Genomic DNA, 14892 nt, shown 5'->3' with positions numbered 1-14892 from the left:
ATGTGTCTGAGTGCTCATTAGAAAGTGAAAGGATAGATTTCAGATAACACAGAATGTCTGGGGCAAAACTTTTCAAAGATCACTAGTGACATGAATAAGCACCCAGACTGTGAGTCACAAGCCACCTTCTCAATGCAAGTAAGGCTCTTACCAAACATAACCAGTTCAAAACTGGACTTTTGAGTTTTATTTTTGGCTTGGTGAGTCAGCTCATGGGCTTCAGAGCAAAGGCCATTCAGAAGGGCCAAACTGGAGCCTCAGCCCGGGCAGCGGCGGGGGAAGTCCCTCATCACGGTGCTACGAAGACCCACAGATATTTCCATCCTTCCAGAACCACATGCTGATGCCAACTGTGAGCCAGATTCTGAGGCCCAACTGTGGGCCACACGGAGGACACGGGGTCTCTCAGGAAGGTTCAAAGATTAGCAGGGTTGACAGAAGAAGCCACATTCAAGGTGGGGAGGGCCAGGACACAGAGTACCCCCAAGCAGGAGAAACATCAGGCATCGAGCACAGGCTCCATGAAATGATGAACTGCCTGGCACGTGCAAGGAAACAGAAGCAGCTTAGACCCCAGCGAAGCAAAGCAGCAGCTGGAGCGGGCCGAGGCCAGTAGGTGGGTGAGCCTCACTCGACACTTGAAAGGCTTCCAGTTGCATCTTGGGGGGAACCACTGAGTGCTTTTAACAGCGAGTTACAGTCACATCCGCCTTTCGGAAGGATAGCGCCCCCAGCAGCGGCCTGGAGCTAGGCTGGACTGCCCCAGCAGGCCGCTGAGCTGAGGTCCTGAGTTGTTAGCGGTGGTGGGAGAAAGCACGCTCAGATTCAAGGAACAGGATGGAATCGCAACTCGACCTGGGAGTGATAGAAGACAGGCGGCAAGGGTGGCTTAGCAGGTAAGACACCGGTTGAGCCAGCAGCACGCCGGAGTAGAAGCAGATCCACCCTCCCTGCGGGGTGGGGACCTTCACTCTTCCGCATGTTAAAACTGAAGTTCCAATAGGAAGTCCAGGTGACAATATCAGAAGTGCCATGATGCGTTCCAGCCTGGGGAGTCAGGTCTGCCCTCGAGTCATAAGTAGGGAAGTGGGAGACCGAGGACAGGCGCTCCTGGAGGGCAGCGATTTCCGTTCTGCTCACTCACACTGGACCTGTAGGACACAAGTCACACCTGGCACACAGCACACCCTCAATAACCCTGGATGTCTTCAGCAATACGAAGCAGAAAAACCCAAGGAGCTACCCCGAGAGAATATGTACAAAGAGCGCAAGAGGTAGAAGACAAAATTCGAGAGACTGACATCCCTTAAGGAAGAAGGGAAAAAGAGGCCCCAGCAAGGCCAGAGGAATGGTCAGAAAATGGAGTTGGAGAGAGTGGTGCTTCGGAGAAGGGAGCAGGTGGAGACACACGCCGACTGCAGCCCAGGTGGCCAACAGGTGAGCACTAACGCGTGGGCTGCACCTGATGCTCCACTGATGATGGGGCGGTTCACTGCTGCCCTGGGCAAGGGCAGGCTCATGGCAGAGACGAGGGCAGTGCCAAAAGACCAGGAGCTGAGCGCAAACAGCAGGTGAGGGGGAGCCAGGAGTGCAGACCCTACACCCCAAGCATCCAAGGCTACACGAACCACCAGGACTCCTTCCCCCCACGCTCCTGCCCCACACACATGGCTGCCCATGATCTCTGCCATCCCGCCTTCTTAGCGGTAGGTGCTCTGGTGCTCACTGCAATGCCTTGAGTAATCCACTCATTACACACTGACTAAGGGTCTACCGTGTGCATGGTGCAAGGCACTGGAGGCAGAGTGGACATGTGTTGGCGGCTGTCCAAGAGAGGTGACCAGGTCACCGAAGGAGGACACACTGGACAAAGATTACAGTGCAACCCAGCGGATATCCTAAAAGCATTGTGAGGGGGAGCATCCAGGTAGGTCTCAGTTTTAACAAAGCCTTCCTATAGAAATAGCTGACTCTGTCCTGAGGGCTTCATAGAAATTTGCCAGGAATTGATCTCACCAGAATGAAAATATGTGTAGGCCAAATGATTTTGCTCGAACTCACAATTTCATGGAATTTTAACTGTGTTACTTTCACCAGTCAATAAAAATGTTTACTTAGAATGACAGAAATTGCTCAAACAATATACTGATGTCACAAATGGTGCTGACGTCACAATTCCACACATATATACATATGACCTCGTGTAATGAAACTAAAATTGAAAAGTAAGAATTAAGTTTTCTCAGAATGCTTCAAGTTAGAATTTATGCCTAAGAACAACAAAATGTAAAGATTTTCCACACTTACTGTCAAAAGGTAAAATAAAACTTTCTGTGGAAGTGTGAAAATCGAGGCTGAGCTGGGGATGCTAGAATCTGCAGAGTGAATGAACAGCCCACAGAGAGGCTGAGTAAATCAGATTTCAGGCTAAATTTCCAATATAGGGCCCAAGACAGCCCTATCTTCACATTCAATCTGAATTAGACAGGGCATAGGAAAGGTCTGCTCACTTGACTTTAAATAGTGCATGACCCAAACAGGCTTAATTAAAGCAGAAATTTTAAATGGGAAAATGATTGGAATGTCTATATTTTAATGCTATAGATAACAGTGCAGCAAATTCATCTTATCAGCGACTGAAATTGTTTTGTAATATCTTTCTCATCAGTGCCATAAACTCTCACAGCCCTACTTAAAATTCAGTTAATTTGCACCCATGTCAAAATGTTAGCTTAACCCTGAGATTTCTGAAAATCAAAAGCATGAAATACACAGATTATCTCTACCTCTCAAAATGCATCAGATGCCTTTCAGTGAGACTTCAGATATGAAAACAGATACTTACACAGTGCAAATTATTTAATTTTAACCTTCTCTCCTTATGGCCTATTATTAAATATTCATCCACAATTTAAATTCATCCTGCTGTGTACTTTCGCTATTTTTAACACTAAATATGTACCACTGCAGGATCTTAACCTCTGCTTTGTACTACTTACTCTCTCCTTAAAGAAACTAAAACCCAAATCAAATCGAAGGCTTTTCCAAAAAAACAACTCACTGCTCGTAGTCACATCTAATGCAAAACGATTGTATTCTCATTATCTATCCTTCTATTGAAAGAAGTATTTCAAAGTATCACCATTTTCAATTCTCACATATAATTTATGTTATACTAGAGACACCCACTGGAGAAGGCAATAGCACCCCACTCCAGTGCTCTTGCCTGGAAAATCCCATGGACAGAGGAGCCTGGTAGGCTGCAGTCCATGGGGTTGCTAAGAGTCGGGCAACTTCACTTTCACTTTTCACTTTTATGCATTGGAGAAGGAAATGGCAACCCACTCCAGTGTTCTTGCCTGGAGAATCCCAGCAACAGAGGAGCCTAGTGGGCTACCGTCGATGGAGCTGCAGAGAGTCGGACACGACTGAAGCGACCTAGCAGCAGCAGCAGAGACACCCACATAAAGTACAGTCCTCAACTATTTCTCTAAATATGTTATTCCAAGCACATTTTTCTGTTCTAGGTACCATTTCACAATTGCTGCAGTGTGGACTTCAATTCTGTGAAATAAGTGCTTTTAAAGTCACAGTGTATACAGCCCATGTTCAAAGAGGTCTTAAAATAACTAGTTTAGTTACTCAGCTTCTGAAGAATTTTATTACCTGACTAGACTTCCTTGTAAATTCTTCTTATTCAAATAAGTTTTCAGATATGTATGTATTTAGATATGTAGCTATGTATCTATGAGTTATACATCTCTCTCTCTTTCTCTTTCTCTCTATCTCTCTCTCTCTCTCTCTCTCTCTCTCTCTCTCTCTCACACACACACACACACACACACACACACACACACACCCTTTCCTAGATCTTCTGGGAAGCTGCCACTGTTGCCTACTTCCTCCAAAGCCTCAGAAAGTTCCCTATCCCCAGAAATACTAAATGAGGAGTAAGAGGAGTAAAATATATATCTTTTAAATATATATTTAAATATCGATTTTGGACATATTAGGTAGCATAGTTAGGTTGTACTATAGGTTAAATAGGTTTTCAGAGGCCGGTCTGGAAATCGAACTATCCTTTAAAGATTATCCAAGAACAAGTCCCTATATACATTTTAGTAGCCTTTAGAGAAGTTTGATGTTTTTATACTTAGATACTCCCTCATTATCACTCTTTCAGAGTATGCCTGCCCACCCAAGTATTTACAATAAAGATATCTATGTTAACAGTGAAAGTGAAGCCGCTCAGTCGTGTCCAACTCTTTGCGACCCCATGGACTGTAGCCTAACAGGCTCCTCCGTCAATGGGATGTTGAAGCAAGAATCCTGGAGTGGGTTGCCATTTCCTTCTCCAGGGGATCTTCCCGAACCAGGGATTGAACCTGGGTCTCCCGCATTGTAGGCAGACGCTTTACCATCTGAGCCACCAGGGAACAGTGTTCACTCCTAAATACCAAGTTAAGGGGATAGCTTATTAGTAGTTTCTTTATGAATATAACATTTCACAATTTTTTCAGCCAAATTCCTTAAACTACAAATTAAAGAAAGACACTAAAAAACCCACAGAAAGAAAACTGTATCTTCATCTATAATCACATCTATATAGCAGGATTAAACAAGAGCGCAACGAAAGAAAAACTGTCCCCCTTTAGAATCATTATTTGGAAAAAAGTTCTTACCATCAACTAAAGAAAAATTTTGAATAGTCCATTACATATGAAATGGCAAAAATAATAAAACCCAACGTTGAGTAAATGATTATTTGAACTAGTATGTATAAAGCAGTGGTAAACTCTTTCTGAAGGGTAATGAGATAGGAAGCTTGAAAGCAAAGCTTTAAAAATATATCTTGTTCCAACCATGACACTCTCAAATGGAGAAGTGGTGCTATTTATCTGCATTTGTCTGCAGCTACATGACTTTCAATATCGAAGGGGGAAAGCATGGGCTGTAGGCACAGAGAGGGTCCACACCCTGATCCACCACTTACTACCACTGTGTAACTCTAAATCTGGTGTTCATTTCTTAAGTTTTATCACTCACCAAATGCAAGAAAGAATACCTGTCTCATGATTATAATGAAAATGGAATTGGGACTAAAAGGCTCTAAAGGAACGGGCCATAATATATGGGCATAGTGGAATGGACAGGGATGTGGAAAGTACATATAAAACAATATCAACTGTTTCAGAGTGATGCGCATGAATTACAGCTGTGTGAAAACTCAGCTGATAACGATCAGGGCCGGCCAGCAAGGACTGTAAGTAGAGGCTGTCACATCATGAAGCAATCTATGTTGACTTTTCTGTGATGATGTCTAAATATAACTATAAAATGCCTCTGTTTTTTCCCAGGCATCCTGCAAACACTACCGTGGCCTGCTGTGGGGGTGGGGTGGGGGTGGAAGGGACACAGCTGTCCCACACTGGGCCTCCTCCATCCCCGCACCCACACACTAACTTTCAGCACAAAGCACCAGGAGGATGCTCCCACTCTCTCCTTCGCCTGTCTAACCCCAAGTTCACACAAGCCCGGGTTCAAGGACCAGAGAGCTGCCCCGGCACCACGCCCAGGAACACTATCTTTGGGACCTGCTGGAATCTTTCCTATGCAGGTTGTAACCGACTTCTGGGCTGCCTTATATTGATATTTAACTCATGTGCCGTGTGTTTTTTTTTCCCATTTTTCCTATGTTAGTTAACTCCCAAGGAGACTAAAACGGCCATGTCCATGCTTTGCCCCTTTTGTGTCTCACTCAGCATACAGCATGCGTGCTTAGCCGTGTCCGACTCTGCAACCCTGTTGACTGTAGCCCACCAAGGCTCCTCTGTCCATGGAGTGCTCCAGGCAAGAATACTGGAGTGGGTAGCCATTCCCTTCTTCAGGGGATCTTCCCTGGGTTTGATGTTCTTCAGGTTTGATCCCTGGGTCACCCGCACTGTAGGCAAACTTCACCGTCTGAGCTGACCGAGCACGCACACTCAGCAAACAGCACAGGTGACTTAGGATGGTCACAGTGCCTCATGACTCCTGGGGATGAGGACTGGCCACATAAGTGCTCTCGAAAATAAAAAGTAAGACTGACTAACCAGTATCTGCAACAATTCTGTACACACACCCACGTATCCCAAATCTAAAATATCACTGGGTTCTTACTTTTCAGAATCATTAAGATTAGAAATGAAATAGTAATATGTTGTTACCTATGCATAAAGTAATTTCCATAAACTACCAATAAAAAGTGACAATTATCAGCAATGGTTCTTAACTCTTAGAATACTTAAAAAAAAAATACATCCAGGATGTATATATATCGCATATTTAGCATACGGTGTCAAAGGTTCATGTAACATCCTCTAGAAACCCATCAAAAGCCTGTCCTGATTGGCATCATCATATGATGACCAACATCTACCCTGCATTTCCAAAGCACTTCATACATCATCATTTGATCACGGCTCTTAAGGCACCCTGATAAAAGATTTGTCAGTGAAACACAGAATGGTAGAACTGAAAACAGCCCCATTGATCCATACATGATGAATGTATGAACCCCTAAGTGTCTGCAACCATGAATGTTATTAATTTCTTCCTTCCAGAGAATAAAAATCTGTGCCTTATAATTTCAACCCACTGCTTTTTTTTAACTTTGATCCTTTTGAAGAATATTTGAAGATAGCTGTATCTGTTTCCCTTTTCTGAGCAAAATATGCCAATTCTGAACCCCCTTAACATGAAACATATTATGGGAAGGAACTTGCTTCTCTTCCAGATCCTACATGAGTACAAACCTGGCCTCAGACCTGTCACTGTTTGACAGGCCCATCGCACCCCTGATCCGTCGCATCAGTTGAGATTAAACCCTCCCTTCCCCCTCTCCTCTTACAGTTGGTTAGGCTGACCCTAGTGGCAGAAGTTTTTATCTCTGCCTGTTTTCATTTTGCATGTATCTGGTCACTATTCTGGCCTGACATCTAACATATTAACTGCATTTCGTATCTTGACGTCAACCACCAATTAAATCAGCACACCATTTCATTCATGCCTTCCTCATGGCACTGATAAAAATACTGAAGAGGTCAAAGGAGAGGACAGAGGCTTGGCTAACTGCTAGTGCCATTCATAAAGTGACATAAATCCAGGCACCACCATTCTTACAAGAAGGTCTTCTTTAGAAACCTTAAGAAAATCCTTCCCATTCATCCACAGCACTCTTCCAACTCACTCACTACGCTTGCTACGCAGGCACAAGTCCCTGCCTGCCCTTGGGTGACAACCTCTTGCCCACTTCAAATTCCTCCATCTTTCCTAATGTTTAATACAGCCCAAAGTTTAGAAAAATGCTTAGAATGAGACAAAAAGGTATAAGGGAAAGGGAGGTGGCTTAAGTCAGACAAACCCGAATCCTATAGATACACTTAGCTCCGTAGAATCAAGCTCACACTTAATACCGTACAGTGTGTTCACCTCTGGTGTTGCTGGGGGCCTGATTAAATAAAGGACCACATGATTTATCACATAGTGAGAATTTCCTAAATCTTTTTGCTTTTCCTCTTAACAAACTGAAGTCAGAGCAAAAATCACTCAATAATTTAGTCTATTTACTTTCTTGTCTCTGCAGCATCCTGTTAATCAAAGGTGGACGTTCTGCCTTCTTCATCTTTGCATACCTAGCACTCAGTACAATGCCTGGCATGAGGAGCTTTTGCTGACCAGAGAAAAGAGCAACCTCCTCAACACGCACCGCCAGTTAAAACAGCAAGGGCGCTCGCACCCCAAAGGCCTCGGACGGCCAACAGGTACAAGAGGCCAAGAATGACACACCATCGCACACCTTTCCCAAGTACACATAAGCCACAGCTTCCATTGCCGCCCCATGTCTGTGCCCCTCAAATGTGTCACCCTTGGCTGACTTCTCTCAGCCTCAGAGTTCTATATCCAATTGCCACCCAACATCCCTGCCTGGATAGCTAGGATGCCTTCCGTGTCTGCTCTCAGTGAAACACACCCCCATCCAGATGCACAGTTGAGTCCAGGATGCTCTCGACTCCCCACTTCCCTTCCACCACAGCCAACCCCCCTCGCCAAGTCTGGTCAGCTGGACACATCACTGCGGCCACCAGGAAATCTCCTCCTCCGACCACACTGGCTTCTGTGGGCCTCTAGCGAAACCACAAATTTGCCCACCACAGGGCCTTCAGCCGAGCGGTTCCCTCCATGAAGAAGGAACCCCGCTCTCCTGCAGGACTCAGTGCTACAGCCCTGTCCTCAGAGGACCCTCCCTGAGCGCCAGCATGGGGCGCGGCCCTCTCCAAAACCACTGTGCTTCTCCTTCACGGCACTCGTCAAAGTCTGCAAGAGTATTTTTATGGTGACTTCATGTGTGAAAGTCGTTCAGTCATGTCCAACTCTTTGAGACTCCATGGCCTATACAGTCTGTGGAATTCTCCAGGCCAGAATACTGGAGTGGATAGCTGTTCCCTTCTCCAGGGGATCTTCCCAACCCAAGGATCGAACCCAGATCTCCCACATTGCAGGTGGATTCTTTACCAGCTGAGCCACAAGGGAAGCCCAAGAACACTGGAGTGGGTAACCTATCCCTTCTCCAGCGGATCTTCCCGACCCAGGAATCAAACTGAGGTCTCCTGCCTTGCAGGCGGGTTCTTCACCAACTGAGCTACCAGGGAGCCCTAATAAACGTCCCCAGCTGGACTGCCCCACAGGAAAAGGAATAGGGAGGTGAGGACAACAGACATCAAACCCACCGGTAGCTATCATCTGGGCACAACAGAATATATGTCCAGAAAATAAGGCTGTTTTGGTTCCCTGGTTTTTACCTGATTTTTATAAATTGGCAAAACCTATCATTTGCCTAATATCCTCAAGTTTAGCAACCTGTAAGTCAATTAAGTGAGTAAATCACTGTCTGACTCAACTACGCTTCTGAATTTCATTTAGCAAACAATGATTTTATGAACAAATCAAAGTGTGTATATATATTTTTTTATTTCAAGAGTAAATTAGGTCTGAAAGAAACGTCAAAACAGTAATGGAAATACATTCCATTTCTCCTCAGATTTCTTATTCTCACCATCCAAAACAACTGTAGAACTATTACCACGGTGTTAACAACTTCTAAAATTTACATCTCAAAGTACGCAATATTGTTCATATCCTTGTACTACTACTGACAACTGAGTAGCAGGCTCTTATTTAAGAAAGGGAAATAATATGGTATATTTCCCATATAAACACAGATTTACATCAAGAAAGCAAGCTTTTGTGAGAATAACTCAAATCTAAACCCAAACACTTTTAAAGCTGTGTGATGCTAAAAAAAGTTCACCTCTTAACGAAACTTCATCTCAGTTATCCCAGCTACACCAAGAACACTACCACTTTACTATAGAGTTGTTTGAGAATTAAGAGATAATATAGTCAGGTTTCAGCATATGACAGGTTTTTAATAGTGATAGATTAACATCACTATTATATGGAGGTTAACTCTAGATTATCAATCTGAGGCATGGATACCCTTCACTCCTCTACTGATGTTCGTAAGACAGGCACTGCTTATCAACCCCAGCATTCATTTCCCCAACGTCCAGTAAGCCTCAGAATCGTTCACCTTGTGGAATAGCTGGCCAGCCGCTACAAATTATCAGTTTGCTAACATTCATCATATTTTAATGGCAAACAGGATTCTGTTTGAGAACAAACAGGATCCAATTTACTCTTTCCAGTAAAGTGGAACTACATAAAGCCTGGCACTGTTCTGGGAGAGCCGAGCTCATATCCCTCTCCTGCTTTTGACTAGCTGTGAAACACGATGGGTAAATTATTCCAACGCTCAAAGCCTTAGTTTTCCCATCTTTCAAGGGAACGTATTGTAATACCACCCTCAAGTAGACAATTAGTCTAAAGATACTTGTGTGGTTTTACATGGATAAACAATTCCAGACCTATCAGAGCTGTACCTAAGGACAAATCAGAAAAGTAACTCATTTCTCCAGCAAGCTCCAAGGATGACATCATGCCTCTTTCAAAGCATTTTATCTACTTTTTTTAAATTAACAACTTTAAACTGGCATTAAAGAAAATGCCATTAAAATATGATGAATGTTAGCAACTGACTTACCTATCTCTGCACAAAGAATGCCTGCTGTGCTGATACACAAGCTACAGCTCCACCTACCCACTCACCCCACCTCACTCCATGTAAAACGTTCTCTTCAGAGACAGGGCCCTATTTAAGATCTACTTTATCAAAACCACAGCGCAGTGAAAGCATACACTGACTCTTATTGTGGTGTGATTATTCAAAGAGAAAAGTTAACATGACTCATATACAGTCAAATCTTACAGACTGAAAAAGAGTTTCAAGGCAGCTACAAGCAACATAGAAGTTCCAGACGGGATATTGCAACAAAGGAAAGAAGATTACTACACAGATGCTATCAGGACAGTAGACAAAATTAAAACATGGACTGTAGGTAAAAGTACTGCTTCCAAGTTAAGCATCCTGATAGTGATGACTGCACTGGGGTGTATAAAAGAAAAACCTGTTCCCAGGAAATGCACATGATACTAAGGACTTGGAGATACTAAGGACTAACGGGGCAGGATGTATGCAGCCTAATCGCAAATGATTCAGGGAAAACATGCTGTAGACAGACAGACTCATAGATGAACTCAAGAGTAAAATGTTAAAAATCGATGAGTAAAAGGTAGATGGGATTTCTCTGTATCAGTCTTGTAACTTTCCTACAAATGTGACTTACCTCAAAATAAAAGCTAAAAAAGGGAAGAGGGGCAAAAAGGAAAGACGGGTAACTGAAAACCAAAAGAATCACTAACCCTCATAAGGGGTCTTCAAGTAAGCCTGCAGGTTCTCAGAACTAAGAGGGTGCAACGTCAGGGGGCCTCTGGCAGGTTGGGGGGCGCTGCAGCGTGGGAGGACCACAGGGCCTTCAAAACACGAGGAGACAGCGCAGGACAGACAGAAAAGAGAAGTGGGCATGATAAGGTGGAACTAACTGGGAAGGGGTGGAGGTTGCTGTGCTTTGATTTAAAGTACTCAAGTTGGCAAAACACATAATGAACACAAACTTTTAGGTATATTTTTCTACAAATTCTTAGGAGGCTTCCATTCCACACATACACACACACACAAATTACTCTCAAAAAAAAGTGGGGGATCCCCCTTCCCTGGTAGAGACACTTTCTTACAAATCATGGCTGCAGGTTATTGCCCCCAGTCAAGACTTAAGGAGGCTCTGCCCCCTTGGCTTTCTTAAGGATGCTTTAAAAAGATCTCGGCCCAGCCCTGAAAGACATGAAGCGTGCCATCTTTTAACCCAGAGCTCTTCCGTGTCATTTTTGTAAGTTTCAGAAAGCAGTTTTATAACCACTTTCACATGTCACCCTGCTCCCACCTCTTTCCTACAAAGGTCCAAGCAGACCAGCTCACCTAGTCACGCCACCATCAAGTTCTCAGGTGTAAAGAAGGAAAGCAATGACCCAATGAAAACACATCTGGGATTTTTAAATCTTAGAATAAACAAAAAAGAGGACTATCCCAAAACTGTCCCCGACAAAAGGCTTCAGTTGCAGGAAGCCAAGGGTTTCAAGACCACCAACTATCTATCAATTCAAATGCTCACTATGCCGAAGGAGCCTAACTCTCTAGGGATTCAGCCTGAGGACCGGAAGAAGCTTCCAGACAGTGGAGCGAGGCCCAGGACAGACTGGAGTTAAGGCCACCTGGCCTATACCCTGCTCACCAATTACTGTGCGAGCCTAGGCAGATCTCTTCAATTCTCTGACCATCAGCTTCCTCCTCTGAAAAAGTAAGGATGGTAACAGTACCCACTTCACAGCATGGCTGTAAGTCTTCCACAACACAGCAGACACAGAACACTCAGAACACGGCCTGGCACATAGGGCATGCCTGGTTACCGATACAACGTTAGATTACTCCTGGGCCATCTCATTCCTCTGGGCCCCACGTGGCAAGGGAGAGACTGAGAAATGAACTCTTCCAACAGGTCTCTTCCCGCATTGCTGCTGCTGCTGCTAAGTCGCTTCAGTTGCGTCCAACTCCGTGCGACCCCATAGACGGCAGCCCACCAGGCTCCGCCTAGCATTCTGGAATTCTAGAGTCATCATCCGCCTCCTTGAAGGAACTTCCGGCTGTCATGGTAAAGGATCAGAAGGAATGTGGACATTAGAGGTATTTCTCCTTTCTGTTCCAAAAATCTTGCCAATTATCTGCCCTAAAGGTCAACAGGGAGAGAGAAAGGCTCTACAGGGGTCTACAGAATTCAAAGTTCAACATGCAAACAATCAGGGTTCCCTACGGGTGACACGCCTGCCGCCCAGCAGGTCTTCATCCACACTACACCTGCCCAGCTATACCGGCGCACACCGCAGGGCCCACGCACTCGGGAACATCCCCTTCTAGAAAGCCCTTGCACCCACCTGTAAACTAGAGAAAGGTTTCTTTTTCAAAAGTAACACTAGATAAAGGATTCCGTCATCTACATGTCTACAACCAACTGCAACTCTCTAAACAGCATCTCCCTCCTCTTAATTCTCCTTATAGACCCAACTTCTCATACACAATGAGCAAATTATTGTTGCTATTATTGCATTAATACAAAACTAAAATAAAAGAATTCAAGTGCACCTTGACCCTTACCTCTGCAAGTCGCCCTCTCCTAAATATTATCCTGCCTTCCTAGATGTGTGAATTACAAGTAATAAAAGCTATGAAACCTGAGCCCAAGTCTGGCTTATAATAGGCACATAATAAACGTTTGATATATGAATGTGAGAAAGACATCCAACTGCGGCTCTGATTCCACGTGAGACTTCTTCTGGACTCAAACTGTCATGCTTCGAACAGAGGTATTTTTCATTTCCAGGCTACAGTGTCACCATTCCTAACTTTCTTAAGACATCACTTTCCAAACTATGTTTACAGCTGCTACTGTGATTGAGATGGGAAGAGGTCTATAAAGCACTCTTTGAGATACATAATATATGTCAGCATGAGAAAAGTCTAAAACATTCTACAACAGAGAAAAAGACCTATTTAACTTGGTCAGACCCAAAGCTGTCTGGACAAGTTTTCAGTTTTGCTTTTTTTTTTTTTAAGTAAAACACTTGGAAAATATAAACTAAGATGATACAAAAATGCAATGATGCATTCCATTTTCATTGTGAGCTAGCTCTCTGTAGGTGGACAAGCAACAAAAGGGCGACCGCGAGAACATGTGTTGTGTACGCACACGCCTTCCACCTCAGTATGAGCACAACACAGTGCTCGGCTCGCCTGCAGGCATTTATATCCAGTTGGGCAGTCGGAGCAACAGGATATTTTTACATGTAGCTGTTATAGTAAGAGTAACAACAAGGTATGCTGGTCATATATCTTTAGCATTTATGGAAAATTATTAATCAAGTCCCACCTGAAACAATTTGTTAAATTGATTTTAATCACTGGGCCTCTCATGTGAAGCTTTGTATAATCAGCATTTCATTTACAAAATTAATTGCCTGATTGATTCTCAGGAGGCAGTTGCTGTCATTACCCTGCTGTCATACGTCTGAGTAGGGTGTCACAACATGGAATTCTGACAGTATGAAGAGCACTGCTATTTTAAAAATGGGTGAGGGGTGAAAGGGAGGAAAGAGGAAAACCAAAGAAGTTACATGACCCCCTTCAGCCTTAGAAAAAGTTATAAGTGTTTCATGCTAATTACACTGTAGATCAATACCCTTCTGCTAAATTAACATACAAATCTAGGGTTCAGGGCATAGAAGGATTTTTCCTATATTAAAATAGAAACTAAAATATAAAAGCACAGATTCCCCACTAGAGTTCAATCTTAATCTGTTATGAAATATTTATATCTTGATAAAGTACAGCCTTAAATTAGTCTGGTAGACTACTTGTCTACTGCTAACCATCTCAGTTTCACAAACTCTGCCTTTCTCACTTTTCTAATAAAAAAGGCATGACCAGAAATTTTAGGAGTTTTATGACTAATACCAAAATATATCTATTTTAAACATATGTAAAAACACATATTAGCATATGTTCATTCGGTCTTTTGAAAACACAATCTAGTATTGTTAGATACACACTTTTTAGATTTCCTTTATTGCTCACTATTTAATATTTATAGTCTACTAGTAATTGATGGATCTTCACCTAGAAATCTGTCAGAAATTAACAAAAATTAGACTAAAAAGTACTTTCCCTGTAAAAGGATAAGAAGACTATAGAACAAGGGAGAAAAGAGGGAATTTTTAAGCTATTATCATTAAAAGCGAGACCAGGTTACCTTTGTCACTGTATTTTCAAATGGACCCCTGTGAGCATGCGACCTGCCAAAGATTCTGTTTTTCTTTACCATTAATTTTCCTTTTCAGAAAGAACGTACCCTACACCCTGCATCCTCCCAGCCCACGGGTGCATCGCCCACATTCTCCACATTCCATAAGAGCACAGTGGACCACAACACCCAGCTGTTTTCAAAAGCAGAAAATTACTTCTCTGGTTTAGATGGGGACTCATTTAAAACAATCCCCATTCAATGCAATCCAATTCCAATGAAGGCCTCTTTTAAATGGGTCACTCTGAATTTAACAGAGGCCTCCTCGGGAGACCAGAGGTAATTTACTTTCCTTTCAGTACAGTGAATTTTGATTCCTCTGTACAGCCACAGATTTCCTTTTAAAAGGAAGATCACCTCATAAATTTGCTCTATTATCTTGTGACCGAACGTGTTTTGTTTGCTGGCTTGGTAAAGAGAGCTAATTGGCACACTGTACCCACTACAGCCTGCTAAGAGCACAAGTTCACTGCTGGAGAACTTGAGG

At 43.4% G+C, this 14892-nt stretch overlaps 1 protein-coding gene and 1 non-coding gene across 2 annotated transcripts in view; both read right to left on the bottom strand.

Moving 5' to 3' along the window:
* Nucleotides 1–14892, bottom strand: part of ARID1B (AT-rich interaction domain 1B) — a 419926-nt gene that overhangs the window by 371552 nt on the left and 33482 nt on the right. The window lies entirely within an intron of this gene.
* TRNAC-ACA (transfer RNA cysteine (anticodon ACA)) lies at nt 4365–4436 on the bottom strand. The gene has a single exon. It is a non-coding gene; the product is annotated as a tRNA-Cys (tRNA).

Source organism: Capricornis sumatraensis, chromosome 13, assembly GCF_032405125.1.
Source record: "Capricornis sumatraensis isolate serow.1 chromosome 13, serow.2, whole genome shotgun sequence".
In the NCBI taxonomy this organism is placed as follows: domain Eukaryota; kingdom Metazoa; phylum Chordata; class Mammalia; order Artiodactyla; family Bovidae; genus Capricornis; species Capricornis sumatraensis.
This window is presented reverse-complemented; position numbering and strand designations above follow the sequence as displayed.